Genomic DNA, 14,323 nt, shown 5'->3' with positions numbered 1-14,323 from the left:
TAATTGCCTCCTGTGCAAAGAGACTGTTGAGGAGCGGCGAGGAGAGCAAGCTGTCCTCGCCTTTTCGTGCAGCTCACTCGCTGCTACCTTGCCAAGGAGAGACTCCACCTGAACACCATGCAACACCGCTGGGAAATTACACAATAGTCTCAACCCGGAGTAAAAACTTTAGTACCCAAACAAGAGATCAACTGTGCAAGACAAAAAACCCAAATGTAATTATGAGACTTTTAATTTTGAAAAGAAATAAAATAACCCCAATCTAAAAGGCTGTTTCATAAAGATATTTAATTTAAATCTTAATTGGCACTAAAGGGGTAAAGGATATGATTATTAGGTAGCTTGAATAAGAAATGCCTTTTACAGAAAAAAAAAAAAAACAGGGTGGAACAATGAGAGCAGGCAGTGTTTGTTTTCAGAGATGAAGGGCAGCTTTGTCTTACTAACCTTAGTGGAGCCTGGAAAGAAGAAAGGAGTAAGATCTTCTCGTTCACTCCCGTTCAGACAATTACCCCCCTGTTGCTCCTTCTTCCCTCTTCCTTTGTTGCGTCTCCTCACAAATAGATCCTCCTCATCTTTGGGACCGGACTGGAATTAACATGAGGGAAGCCAGGCAGGGACAGAAACACCAAAGAAGAAAAGAAATGCACTCTTCCTCCCCCCCAAGTCCCTCGCACTGTATCCCAATCCGCCAGAGCACAGCGATTGAGAGTGTGAGAGAGGGAGAAAGATGAAGCGATACTGACTGACTAAGTGGGCGAGTGAGTGAGAGAGAGCGAGAGAGAGAGCAAGAGAGAGAGCGAGAGGGGAGGGGAGGTAAGGTTGTGTGTGTATATATGTATTGTGGGGTGATCCTCTCCGCGTGTGTGTGTTTATGCTTCTCTCTCTCCTCTCTCCCTCTGAGAGTGTCTCTTTTGCATGCATTCCTCTTCAACAGAAGCCACAAGGTCAGCTGCTTTTACAGTAACAAGACTCGGCTTCCTCTTGAGGGAAATACTTCCTGCCTTCCTGCTTTCTGCTTAACTTCTCTCAGAAGTTAAAGCGCTATTCATTTAATTTGTCTTCTTTCGCTTTTTTTAATATCTCTCTCTCTCTCTCTCTCTCTCTCTCTCTCTCTCTCTCTCTCTTTCCATGTCATTCTCCAAATTTACTAGCACCCTTGCGGGATTTAATCTACTCTCCACCACCAGCTCCCTATTCAGCGCCTGTTCAGGGGTTATTCCATTGACCGTGACTGTGATGCCTGCTGAATTTCATTTCAGATAGATAACTGTATAAATATAAGCAGCAATACATATATAAAAATCAATCCATATATAAAACATACAATACACTGCTGCTGTTCTTATGTATGAGGAATACAAATGCAAAAGTATATGAAGTGACACATGAAGATAGAACTGTACTGCTTGTGGGTACATGCATGCATAAATAAAATAGAGAGCGTACCTCATTCGAGCCTGTCAGTGATCACACACCTCCACACTTCATAGATGCTTTTGTATTGCCTGATATTGTTCTTATCATGAAAGTTTTTCATATGTGCAAGGGGGATGAAATAGAAAAAAACAATACTAGATTAGAAGAAAGCAGAATAGAATTTAAATTATCCATTTAGAAATGCAATGCAATTAATACAGTTATTGGGGTGACACTGATCCTCATTGGTTAAACACATTCCATATTGTGTATGAACACTTCATTTTGTTGACAGGACAGGTGCAACTGGAGCTAAAGGAGCCATCAGAGTTGAATGCCTTGCTCAAGGGTACTGTGGAAATCATGCGGTGCTGGGGTAAGGGCTGGGCAATATATCATTTTTACATTGACATTGTGATGTTGGACTATGGCATAAATGTCTTTTCCTGGTTTCAAAGACTGATAATTGCTAATGGCAAATTTACAGTGTGTAAATATCTTAGGCAAACATCGATAGTGAGGCCCACAATATAATCACAAGATCAATATTGAGGTATTTGGACAAAGATATTGTGATATTTGATTTTCTCCATATCACAATGACCTAGTTGGGATCATCTTTCATTCGCACTTTCGGGCCTAATAGCATAAAGAAATCACTGTTAAACTGAAAATACTTTTCAAAGTTTTATTTTGTTGGGGCAAGGGTTTTTGTTTAGGGCCAGGCAATATGAACAGAATGGCTTTCCATATCTTTGACACTGTGACAGTATTGTAGAGATGGCTGTCGGTGCGTTCATTACATTTTTGGTAAGAAGTTATTAGTAATGTGGACATGATGACCAAAGCAGATAGAGGGAAATAACAAAACAACTAAAACAGTCAAGTAAGTTCAGAAAATTGCATCCATTTACTGTAATGCAGCCTTTAAAACCAGGAAGAGGCAACACTCATGGTAAATCACGATATTACAATATCTAGTCTCATATCACAATAACAATATATTATCCAGCCCCAATTTTGTTTGCCACCTTTAATGCATGATGCCGCCTCCATTGTCTATAAACAGTAAAATGATGTGAACTGCTAATTCTCTAACTTTAAAAGACATAAAGACTAGCGTGTGTATGTATGGTGCATGCTGTATCTGTAACATTATGCCTTTATTCTCTCGTCTACTGACTCCTGATGTGACTTGGCAGCCAAAGAGCTTTAGTGTCTCTCACCTCATGACACTAAGTACGGTGCATACTTGGGTCACTATGCTCATAAAGTCATTGGGTCAATCAGGTCACGCATACCAGTGAAAGGTGATTTAGACTCCAATCTGACAGCTTGCTCAATTATACTGATAAAGTGTCAAGATGTCATGAATCACACTCACGCGCACGGGCAGAGTGACAGAAGTCCATGCTCACACGCACACACAATCACACCACTGACAAAGTGATAGAGAACCTCTCCAGGGTGGGAAAATGAAGAGTATGAACATATGGCAATGTCATCTTGATGCGCACGTCTTGGCGCTGACACGGCAAGCGAAAGGCACTCCCATGGAGCACAGTGGGTACTGCGCGGCCTTGACTGGTGAGTGGCGTTCCAGCACACATGGCCATGTGCAGCAGGCGGAGGCAGAGGTCGAGGAAGATTTTATAGAGGCTAGTGTCTGTCACGGCGAGGGTGGGGCCCACAGGGAGCCTTGAGGCATGTTGAATGGGAATCAGCCTCTGTGATGTTCGGCCAGGAGGAAGCATGCACAGCAGCGATAGAATGCCGATGTTCCGCACACAGTGTCCTCCGTGTGTGCATTTGTGATTGCATGCGGACATCTCTGCGTGTGTGAACATTTGTGTGTTCCAGAGTCCCTGTGTCCCTGTTTATCATATCATTTATAAAAGCCAAAGCAGCAAAAGTCTCTCATGGCTCATAATTAGTCATTTCTGATCCAGCCCTCGTGCTTTCAACAATCTGCCAACTTGTATTCCCATCCCGTCTAACATTCAGTGCAACAGTAAACATTTGAAAAAGGTAGATATCTGGTAGATAACAACATTTGGCAGTTTACTTAACCATATTGTATATGCACTACATGTGATCCAAAGCTCTGTTTCTTTTGCAGTTTTAATCAGAAATGGCAAAGCGAGCCTCGAACACCGTTGTAACACTGAAACAATCAATTATTTGCACAGAAAGGCGTTAGGATGAAATGCTTCCTGGTACCCACAGTTTGCTCACCCACAGTTCCAGGATAATAAATAATACACACTTCCCTTACAACTCTGATGAAATTTTGAGTGTTTGAAACATGCTTGGGAAATGAGGTCATGATAAATGAATGCAGTGCGGAAGATGCATGAATTGCAAGCAATCGCTTGCTAGAATAATGCCTTTAATGACTGTATGACATCAGACAGCAATTAAACTGATGCTGATAGCAGTGTAGGTGGATGACTCAGTTTTGGCTGTTGGACGGGGGTTTGGATCCAGGTGTGTGAACCCCTAAATGGGTGGACGTGTCCACTGAGTTGGGTGATGGCCGTGTTGATGTGCATTGCCATATTCATGACAAGCCACTTGCTTTGCTTTATCCTCCATGCAGCTGGGCTCATTCATAATACAAAGGGCTGCGAGCATGGAAGTGTCCATCAATGAGTTTGCCTCTATTATCCTGTACCTTTTTAGAGAGGGAACTGAAAAGATGTACTTGAGCTCCTTTTTCTGTTTTTTTGAAATGCTCCTCCCTCCTCTGTGAGATTCAGATGATGCAAGTAATTCTTTTTAGTGTGGCCTTCTCTTCTTCAGCCAAGCTCTGGGAGATTTCTTTGAATCCTTTTAGCAGGATCCATAAATGCAGAGGATCAGCTTACACAGTCCACCATTAAACCTGCAGGGTAGTTGATACGAATGTGACATTCAGTCTTCAAAAAATGAGATTTTGGATTAGCTTCGCATTATATGGTTCAAGTGCAAAGGAGCAAATTTTTGAACAGGCATGTATGTTTTCTTTTTTTTCCCACAGGGTCTCTACCCACTGCAAAACTGCTTCCTCTGCAGTATTTACCTCCATTCTAGCGTTACAATTTTGCAGTTGTGGTTTTAAAATTAATTTTAGGTTGCTTGAGCCTCAGCCTGGTTGTGAATTACTGGCCTGCAGTTGATGCTGTGCAGTCCCATGGCACTGAAGAGGAGAGTGAATCTTCTTGTCAAGCATTTCTCTGGGGCCTTGCTTAAGTGCACAACATGGAGGTCAGAGGAGGCATGGGGAACTGTGTGATTCCCTCTCTGTCACTGCATGTCCTCTGGGCCAGAGCTGGATGACACTAATATTAGCATGCAACTCTTTCTTTCTGCTGATTGTACCAATCATCATGTCTGGTCAGTTCGTGTAATTCTCTTCGTCAAGATTATTTTTTGGCATTTCCATGTTTATTAGACAGTTTAGGGTACAGCGACACAATAAAGACTAGGAGAGAGATGCTATGTGACACAGACCCTGGCAATCTTGGACATCACGTTTACATTTTATGTGCCTTAAGGCAGGGTCGCACCAAACTGACCTCAAAGAACTTGCACCAACCAGGATGACAGTCAGATTACTTTGCGTCACATCATGTTTACTCGCGTCTCCTGCTAAAAGTTGTCCTTGAATACTCCGTACAGACCGCAGCTGATGCCAACATACACATTATGCGCCTGCATAGGAGGGGATCATTTTCCATACCAGGAGGGGGCAGTAGTTTCAAAACAGCAAGCTGAAGCCTGAGGATTGCAAAAAAAAATAAATAAATAAAATAAAATAAAATAAAGAAACTCACAGTTCTTCACTCCACTCTGAATCTGTTTAAACGATTTTGTTCTATAAATTGAGAACATGACTGATGCGAAGTCGAACTAGACATTGGTTTTGTTAAACCGACGGCTTGTCGATGAATGTGTTTACCACTACTAGCTCTCTCTAGTTAGTTAACTTGCTGGCTTGATTACCTTGCTTTCACTTGATTTCTATTACATTATATCATTCAACAGACACTTTTGTCCAAAGCTACGTACAGTAAGTACAATTTGTCAGCAGTCATCAAACCAACCGTATAGAACAGTCCTCATCAGCTAAGAAGAATAAGTATCACCTGTTGATATTTTCAGTAGTTATAATATTGTATATACAATTTATTACAAGGGAATAGGGTCTGGTATGATAGGTTAATACATGTGGGGTGCACTAGGGTCTAGGTGTATCCTGAAGAGATGAGTCTTCACTCTGGCAAAAGATGGATAGTGATTTAGTCTTTCTGACAGATGGGGGAAGCTCATTCCACCATTGTGGCCATGGTGGATGAAAAGAGTCAAGACAGGGATGAATGACCTCTGAGACCGTGATTTCCATTTCTGTTCTTGTACCGTGACTCGCTCGGGCTGCTGTGCCAAAGGGAAAAGTCTCTCTCTCTCTCTCTCTCTCTCTCTCTCACCTGTGGCCTGTCACTGATTCAACATGCCGGATCACCCGGTCTGCTGCTGACAAGGGCTGATGATGTCTGATGGTGCACGACACACCCGCACTACAGGCGATCATCAGCCTCAGAAGGACCAACAAAAACTGTCAGTGATGTGTGATGTGTCACTGAGCCATCAGGATGCCAAGTTTAGTTTTTCTTTTGGTGGGTGGGCATCCTCTCTGCCCAGGGTAGTGATTGTATGCAGGTGCTGGCGCTATTTTTCTTAACACTCAATCACAGCATCAGCTCTCCCTGAGCCAAGTCCCTGATGGGTGGCTGTCCATGTGCCTTTCCTCATTCAGGGAAGTGTGTCCTCCTAATTGCCTCCAAGACATTGTTGCTCGTTACGAAGCTGTAAACCCCATCTTGAAATCAATGGGGTGTCACTTAACATCCGCAATTACAAGATTCAATCATAAACTGCTCAGCCATCTGAAAAATATTAAGATAATCATCCCTCTCCCCTAAAAAACAAACAAACTCAGTGAACACACTAATGTGTTGCTGAACAGGCGGTAGTTTTTTTGGCCCTGAAATCCTGATCCTGTTATCCTGAGCTGAGAAGCTGCATTCCTTATCAAACCTGCTGTCTAGAGGTAAAGAAGAAGTGAGATTACATGCATATTTATAAGTGGAAAGGTGCTGAAAATCATTGCTATTGTTGCAAAATTGAACTTGAAATGGCATTTTTAGGTCAAATTGTTTTAAAATGCCATGGGCATAATTTGGCTTTTGAAGTTTAGGCGCGTGCATTCGTAGGATTCCTGTGTTTTCCACACAACTGCTGATGGAATCAGGAGTAAAGCTCCAAGTCCACTGTTCTGTTTGAGTCTTTTCAACTCAGCACTGCAAAATAAATGGAAAGTCTCGCAGACAGATTTTGAGTCATACTACAACTGTTTTGTTTTCTGTTTCTGTAGTATATCTAATGGATGACATCCTAACTGCAGGTGCTATGAGACATCAGTCTTGGCACTGAAATAGTTTTGTTCTCATGCAGTCACTTTGTCCAGATTTTGACATTTCCTGGTCCCGCCATTGTGTTGCCAAGCCAGTCAACTCTATATCATTACTTTCTCTACTGTACCACTGGCTTGACTCAGAGTGGTTTGTCACAGTGATGCAGTGAATCAGTGGCTTCAGAAACAATGTAAACACCCCCTCAGCCTTCTCCTGTCTGAGCAATGCATCTGCACAACAAATGTTGGGTTCCACTGTTAATCACAATTTCATTTCAAAACAGCATATACTCCAAAAATAACAAAAAAAAAAAAAAAAAACTCTCTTACAATTATTAAAAAAAACAACAACTCATATTCTTTACAAATTATAATATTTTGTAAAGAATGTTACAACTGCTCCTCCTTTTTTCAGACTTTTGCAGATTGGATCATTGTTTTTTGTGCACATGTAGCTTTTGGTATGGACTTAAAAAAAATAATAATAATAATAATAATATTTATCCTCTATTTGGCCAGGAAGGTCCCATTGAAATACAAGATCTCTTCTTCCAGGGAGTCCTGGTCAAGACAGCAGCACAATTACAAAAAAAAATAAATAAATAAAATAAAAAATCACATGACAGAACCCATGCAATATATAAAAGCAACACTGGGGACATAGTTAAGGAATACATACACATCTACATGTACAGCCACTATGGTTCTATAATTCATCTCTATAATGTGACAGAGGCACAGAGTTGACACTTTATATTGCTCTAAGGCCAAGGTCCAAATATTTTTTTGTACAACATATTCAAAAGGCAGAGAAGGCCAAAAGACACAAAATAAGACAAAGGACAGAGCCATAAAATATGAATCAGCTGTCCATAGTTCATATCTGCTCTTTTCATCCTTGTCTGTGTGTAAACAACAAAGCCTTAGAACTCTGCCACCTATCACGACACTTCACTCTGACGGCTCAGTGGGGAGAGGAGCTGTCAGTCAACCCGAAACAGACTGATGAAACCCAGGGTCTATGTAAATTTTGTATGAGTTTTTGGAGGAAGCTTTCAAAACGAATTTGGTTTATATGAATACATGCCGAGTTCCTTACCCACTTGTGGCCAAAACAAAAACACAGATTTTTTTCCTCATGGTCATGGTCACCGTCACGGTCGAGGCACTGTTATTGCCATCATAAAACATTGGAATTACTTTTATGTTTGTGAATAAAGATGATGCATTATTACAACAATCCTCCCCTGAGATGAAGTTGTTTTTGTGCAAAGTTTAATAGCTTTTCACCTCAAGAGCAACCGTGTCTTACACAGTGATTGATGCCTTCACTGTCGATTTGGCCCAGGATAATTAGTGAGAAAGCAATGCGGGGATACTCAGTGCTGGGATCAATTCCACTCTCTGCCAGAGCCACTGGCGGCTAAAGATTTCTTTCTTTCTTTTTCTCTGTTCGACATCAATAAGAAAATAAAATAGCACTTCAGGACAGGAGGCTATAAAAATGGTAATGACTGTCCCATAACATATGAACAGTGACAGTGTAAATTAGTAGATTTTAAGGATCCAGTGACAGATTTTAACTTTATCACTGACAATTCAAACCATAACGGAGAGTGAGAGCCCCTGGAATGAGAAAGAGAGTGAGCTGTGTTAAATGGCAGGCTTATGCAGACATTCTGCATAAAAATGTAATGTCCACATTTACAGACAAACACCAGAGACATACACACTGCCTGGCAATCCTTTAAACAACCTTGTGCCACCAAACAAGTGAAAAAAAAAAAAAAAAGAAAAATTACTGCCCCCCCGAGAAGCAGCTTGAACTGCCATGGAGGAAAGAAGATGGTAATTAAGAAAAGCCATCATGGATTAGCATCATACTTTTTAATACGTAATTTAAATTGGTGAAATTTTAAATGTGCTATGTTTAATGATGTGTTTTCCCATCATAGTCCCAGAATGGAAGTAAAATGAAACTCATTCAGGTGTAGTCTTTTCTGCATCACCTCTAATAACACCAACTCTACCCTAGTGTACTGTTGAAGTCAACATTGCACATTCCTGTTGTCTATCACCACGGCACTTCATAGCTTAGTCTACCGTACCGAGACACCCCATATACCGATAGCATCAGCAATGCAGTGCGAGGAATTCAAACCAGAGAAACAAGCCCGGGAGAGACCATCCAAGACGATACAACAAGGCTGAATTATAACTCATTCTGGCAGGATTGCAAAAATGTTTAATAGCAACATTAGGCTGCAAATCTTTGAGGCAAAAGGGCTTTTGTTATGTCTGCCCAAGTCAAATCTAATACACCTGGACGTCTGGCTTGGACTACTCTTGGCATTTGTCTCAGCTGGTGATTCACCGCGCTCTGACTTGTCGACCCAATGTGCTCTCAGAGAGGTAGGATAGATCTTCTGCTTGATGAAATGAACTTCTGTTTGAGGTTCTGATTAGAGCAAACCACCCTGGAGTCGACGCAAAGGGAGCACTGCCAAACTCAACTAACAGTGGCGGCAATAAAGGAGCTCACGATACCCATTTATGTCTCGTTATCTCTTAATACAATGTGCTCTTTCATTTATACTAACTTTAAGGTTCTGTCTAGATTCCTTGTTGGTGGACCAAAACATATTAGATTGAGTCACACACTGACCTCCTGACCTGAATATTTTTTGTACACCTCCACAGCCAGAAATCCCATCAGGCTTTCAGTCTTATTGCATCTCACCTCTGGAGTCACAGCTGTGGGTCTTTCTTTGTTTTTCAACCAATGTAGGAGCCTCCTGCATCTGAAAAAGAAAACCAGTTAAGAGGATGTTAAACAGTTAAGACAACTGCCACAACCTCCCGTTAAGGCATTAGGCTACCGCAAGTTTTCCATGAGGCCACAAACCAAAAGAACAGAGGTTCATGTCCATGTTACACAGGAGCTGTTTATGTTTATGTTTACATTTAAGGCTTTTAGGACATGTGCTTATCCACAATGAGTGAGTAAGCAAGCAGTGGTTTAGTGTCTTCTTAATAGATGTTGGAAATTATTTCAATCCAAAGTATATTTCAAAAAAAAAAAAAAAAAAGAAAAGAAAAAGAAAAAGCTGTGTGGAAAACACAGGAATCCTACGAATGCATGTGCCTAAACTTCAAAAGCCAAATTATGCCCATGGCATTTTAAAACAATTTGACCTAAAAATGCCATTTCAAAAAAAAAAGAAAAAAAAAAAAAAAGATTGTATGTAGGGCTGGACATAAACTGATTAAACTAATTAATTCAAGTTTTAAATTGATGGAAAAAAATAGATGACTTGTAAAATCAAGATTTTGTTAAGTTATGTAGGTTATAATGTTAAAATAGCTGCTGAGTGCTCTGTCAAATAAGGCCCAATCCACCTATATACATAATACACGCACACATACACGTGCATATCCAGAAAATTATCATGAAATGTTTGAAATAAAATGAGATTTTATTTTTTGGCCTTATCGTCTAACACTACTGTGATCATATTAATCAAAATACATAATCTCTGTGTTCAAATAACAGAGTTGACCAGCATTAGAAGGCTGGATGTTTACTAACTGTGGAAATGAAGTTCTGGCTGAATACTGAGTGTGTAAAGAGAGCTGTTTTTCTTGCAGAGACAGGTCAGATAACAATTGGAAGCTACACTGGGTACAGTCAAGGACATAATGTTATCAGAGGAGAAAGGGAGTGACAGTGGCTGAAGCGGACCAGCTAGGCGCACGAAATAGGCAAAGGTGATGAGAGATGAGGGACTGTGTATCTGTTGTACATGAGACTCATGGACCCAAAAACAAAACCAAGGTTGCCAGGGTTTTAAATTAACAATGTAATCATTTAACCAATAAATCAAGTATTTTATTTTTTATGGATGATAAAATAACTAAGGCACTGGCACGTGAGAGTTAAAATATGGGGAATGTGATAAGAGAGGAAGTGTTTACTGAGATACCATTATTTTCAGGGGTAAACTGAATTACATTATCATGTTGAAAAAATGGTGGATGAGAAACGGACGGAGTGATGAAGGGTGGCACCACAGGATAAGCTCCATAACAGGAGGAGCGACAAAGGGTAAAAAAAGCAGGTGTGCACTGAAATCAATTCAGTTGGCTTCCATGGATCAGCTCAGCTTTGTTGTATTCTGACAGAGTTCACAATTAACCTGTTTTACTGAATCAGACTTCCAAGCTTCCAAGCACCTGGCCCGGTGCCGGGTTCTTCTCCCACAAAGACACTACGACAAGATGTGTGTTGCTGTATGAAAATCAAAAGCTTCACGTCCTCTCTAACGACTAGGCCACCCTGACACTCCTGGCCCTAGAAAGCCACATCCACAAGGAGGAGGCCTGCAGCCTTTTCTAATGCTTCTTTTTGAAAATGAAATTTATGGGGAAATAAGTTCTGGGGTCTTGCCCTTGGAGGAGGATTCTGGGTGCAAAGCTGGTACCCTAAACTCTTATGTGCTTGTGTTTCCACTACATCCCAAGAAAAGCAAACTTTACGCAGATAAGTCCTTCTGCATGTGATTGATGACAGAAAAAACAGTAAACCTATAAAATCAAAAAATATATAAAATCAAAGCCACTGTTACATTTCTTAACATTTACTACCGTGCTGCAGTGATATTGCATATCATTTTGAAGAAGTGCATGCGGCGGTCAAAAATTAAATTTGATTGTTAGATTAGTTAGAAAAGCAACAACTGAAGAGGAAACTGCCATTATATAGATTAGTATTGCATAGATCAACTGTTGTTGCTCCAGTATTTAAAAAAGGTGGGTAGTGCTTGCATCATATGTTTAACCAACCATTGATATTGAGTGCTAAAACTCAACTCCAAGGTCATAAAACGTGAAGATACCTCTAACCTGTGAGCCTTGGCACTCGTACCACTTCAATATTTTCTCACCAGCTGAACTGCCTGTTGTAGTGACTTTGGCAGCTTTAATTGAGCTATGTTACAGGCATTAGATCAAAGGAGATGAAATGCGATCCGCAGAAAGTGAAGTACAATATTCACTAGTTTGCACAGCTTTAAAATATAAGATTAGGAAATATTAGGATGTCATTTCAAACAAGATCAAAATGTTTTTAACATATGCAAGACATGAATTATTGTTATTAAGCGACGGTGCCTTTTTCAAGAAATATTTGATAAAACTGGTTCTTCAGTCCTCCAGGTGGTCAGTAGTACCACTCACACAGCTACATTTTAATAATGAAAAAAAAAAAAAAAAAATCTTCCTCAGCATCATAGTTGTTAACAGTGTATATATTGTAGTGTCAAGGAACCTTGCTGCATATTGCCACATAAATTTGATTATTTTTGTTAACAGTGTTTTATGAGCTCTGGCATTTTGAACATCTTTATGGCTGCCCAATCATAGTGAGTGAGATAATAATCAATAAATCCTTAAAGAGTTTAATGAAATGAAGAACCTAAAACATTACTCAGTCAACAATAACTTACACTGGGATGAACAGTTAAGACAAGAGGATGCATCTGTGGAGAAGTTCTTACTCTCTGAGGCAGCTGCTGATTAGGCCAGGAATAATGATCACCTCTTTAATTATCAATCAGCAAAAGAGCCATTCCATGTGATTGCGACCGGTCGTTAGGTAGCTACTCAGCCACATTCGAGAGACCTGTGTGTGTGAGTGTGTGTGTTAGTGTGTGCTGGGATGAGATAGAGTGAACTAATAAAAATACATCAAGCAGGAGAGCTGGGAAAACACAAGGGACACTCTTGAGCACGCTCCTCATGACTGATGAGATCACCCCTGACCCTGGTGTGTGTTGGCATAGGAGGGTCTCTGCGCTTCCATGGAGGCAGGACAGGCACCTAAGCCCCATCCATTTTAATGACCGGTCATGCACCGATGTCCGTTTACCTTCAGACATGCACACATGGAATATCCATCTTGGGAATATGTGATTGTAAACCTTATCATTCAAATCTGAAACACATCTTTTATTCCCAGAATCTAATTTGGTAACCAGCTGCATACATTTTTATTCATCCAGAGATGGTTCTGGTCTATTTATAAAGAACAAAGTACAACCAAGCAAGTGGGTAAAAGCACAGCATTTGCTGCTGAAGTTGTTGGACCTGTTTGGGCTGGATTCAGCACAAACAGTCCTTGATTTCTTTAATTAGAATCAACAAAAAAGCCAGGTTCATCTGTTAAGAAATATCAAAACAGCTTTTGAATTCTCATAGTTGAACAGAGAGGCTGCACATAGAAAATAAACATGCAAAATCATCATGTGCTTGCTCATGAGAAAAAAAAAAACAAAAAACAAACAAAAAAAAAACCGATGCAACTATGATATTGCTTATTCCCTGGGCGAAATGGAAGGACTTTGATCCAGTGGGGCTGAAAGTGAATGTGTAGTGAAGTGTGCGTGTGGGTGTATGGTGAAAGAGAATCATCTGTATGGATTCTCAGCATTATGCGTCACTACTGACTCGCTAATTCACATTCACTGCCTTATTGATGAGTTTCAAGGTGGCATGTGTACGTATGCGTGTGTAATGTGTTATGTCAAAGCATGTTTGTGTCTATTCAGTGTTAAACTGTATACAAAGGTAAATGTGTGTATGAGCAACATTCAGTGTGTGTGCATAAGTGTGCATCCAAGTCAGGTCTGCGCTAATGTCAGTTGTATGCAGTGTGATATGTGATTAGTGTCACATACCATTCGATGAGTGTCTTGTGGTGTGTTATGTCGTGCTGAGACTGACAAGACCTTGGATGACTCAAATATAATAAGCTCATCTAATTACTGCCACTGCAGACTTCAGTCATTTTTTTCTGTCAAGTCAAATACATTCAAATACATGTACATCAACGCTCACGTGCACAGACATGCAAACACACCATAAATTATCCTTTTTAAGCATACTAGCATAAGCAACTAATAATGCACTTAAACATAATGCAGAATTTCAAACATAATTTGAATGGAACACTAATTAAATTAAAAGCACTGCATATGCATGACCTTCAGATTCATCATACCCTATTGACCATATGTGCTATTTTACACCTGGGAGGTAATATGAACACTATTAAGTGCAATGAACGACGACCTGGTAGGATAGAAAATCAGTAATATTCTGGGCCCACTGCACAAGGATGCAAGATTCCTGATGACAATCCAGAGTAAAAATAAGACTAGTATTTTCTAAGAGAGGCGGCAGTTTAATGCAGTATATAATGCGTAGGAGGACTGTCGTTCAACCAAAAGACCCAGGTCCATCCCGTGTAACAGCAAACCTCCACCTTGCTTAAGTATTATCGAGCAAGTCACTGACCTCTTAACAGCTCTGAGGGTGCCAGCTTCCCTGTAGAGGAAGGCAAGAAACAAGAGAATCTCTCCTTTTAGGATCAAAGTATGAAAAATACTACCTTCC

The 14,323-nt window shown here is 40.4% G+C and overlaps 1 protein-coding gene across 3 annotated transcripts in view; it reads right to left on the bottom strand.

The window, feature by feature from the left end:
- Window positions 1-14,323, bottom strand: part of shisal1b (shisa like 1b) — a 90,184-nt gene that overhangs the window by 34,602 nt on the left and 41,259 nt on the right. For 2 of the 3 annotated variants that reach the window (XM_030052859.1, XM_030052857.1), the window contains exons 2-4: window positions 9,612-9,672; window positions 1,450-1,519; window positions 448-575 (exon numbers count right to left, since the gene is read on the bottom strand). The gene's annotated coding sequence lies outside the window, so the exon portion shown is untranslated. The remainder of the gene's footprint in view (window positions 1-447; window positions 576-1,449; window positions 1,520-9,611; window positions 9,673-14,323) is intronic. The other variant, XM_030052858.1, reaches the window with a different exon arrangement.

This window comes from Myripristis murdjan, chromosome 6 (assembly GCF_902150065.1).
Source record: "Myripristis murdjan chromosome 6, fMyrMur1.1, whole genome shotgun sequence".
In the NCBI taxonomy this organism is placed as follows: domain Eukaryota; kingdom Metazoa; phylum Chordata; class Actinopteri; order Holocentriformes; family Holocentridae; genus Myripristis; species Myripristis murdjan.
Note: the sequence above shows the minus strand (reverse complement) of the source record. Positions and strands in the feature narration are given on the sequence as shown.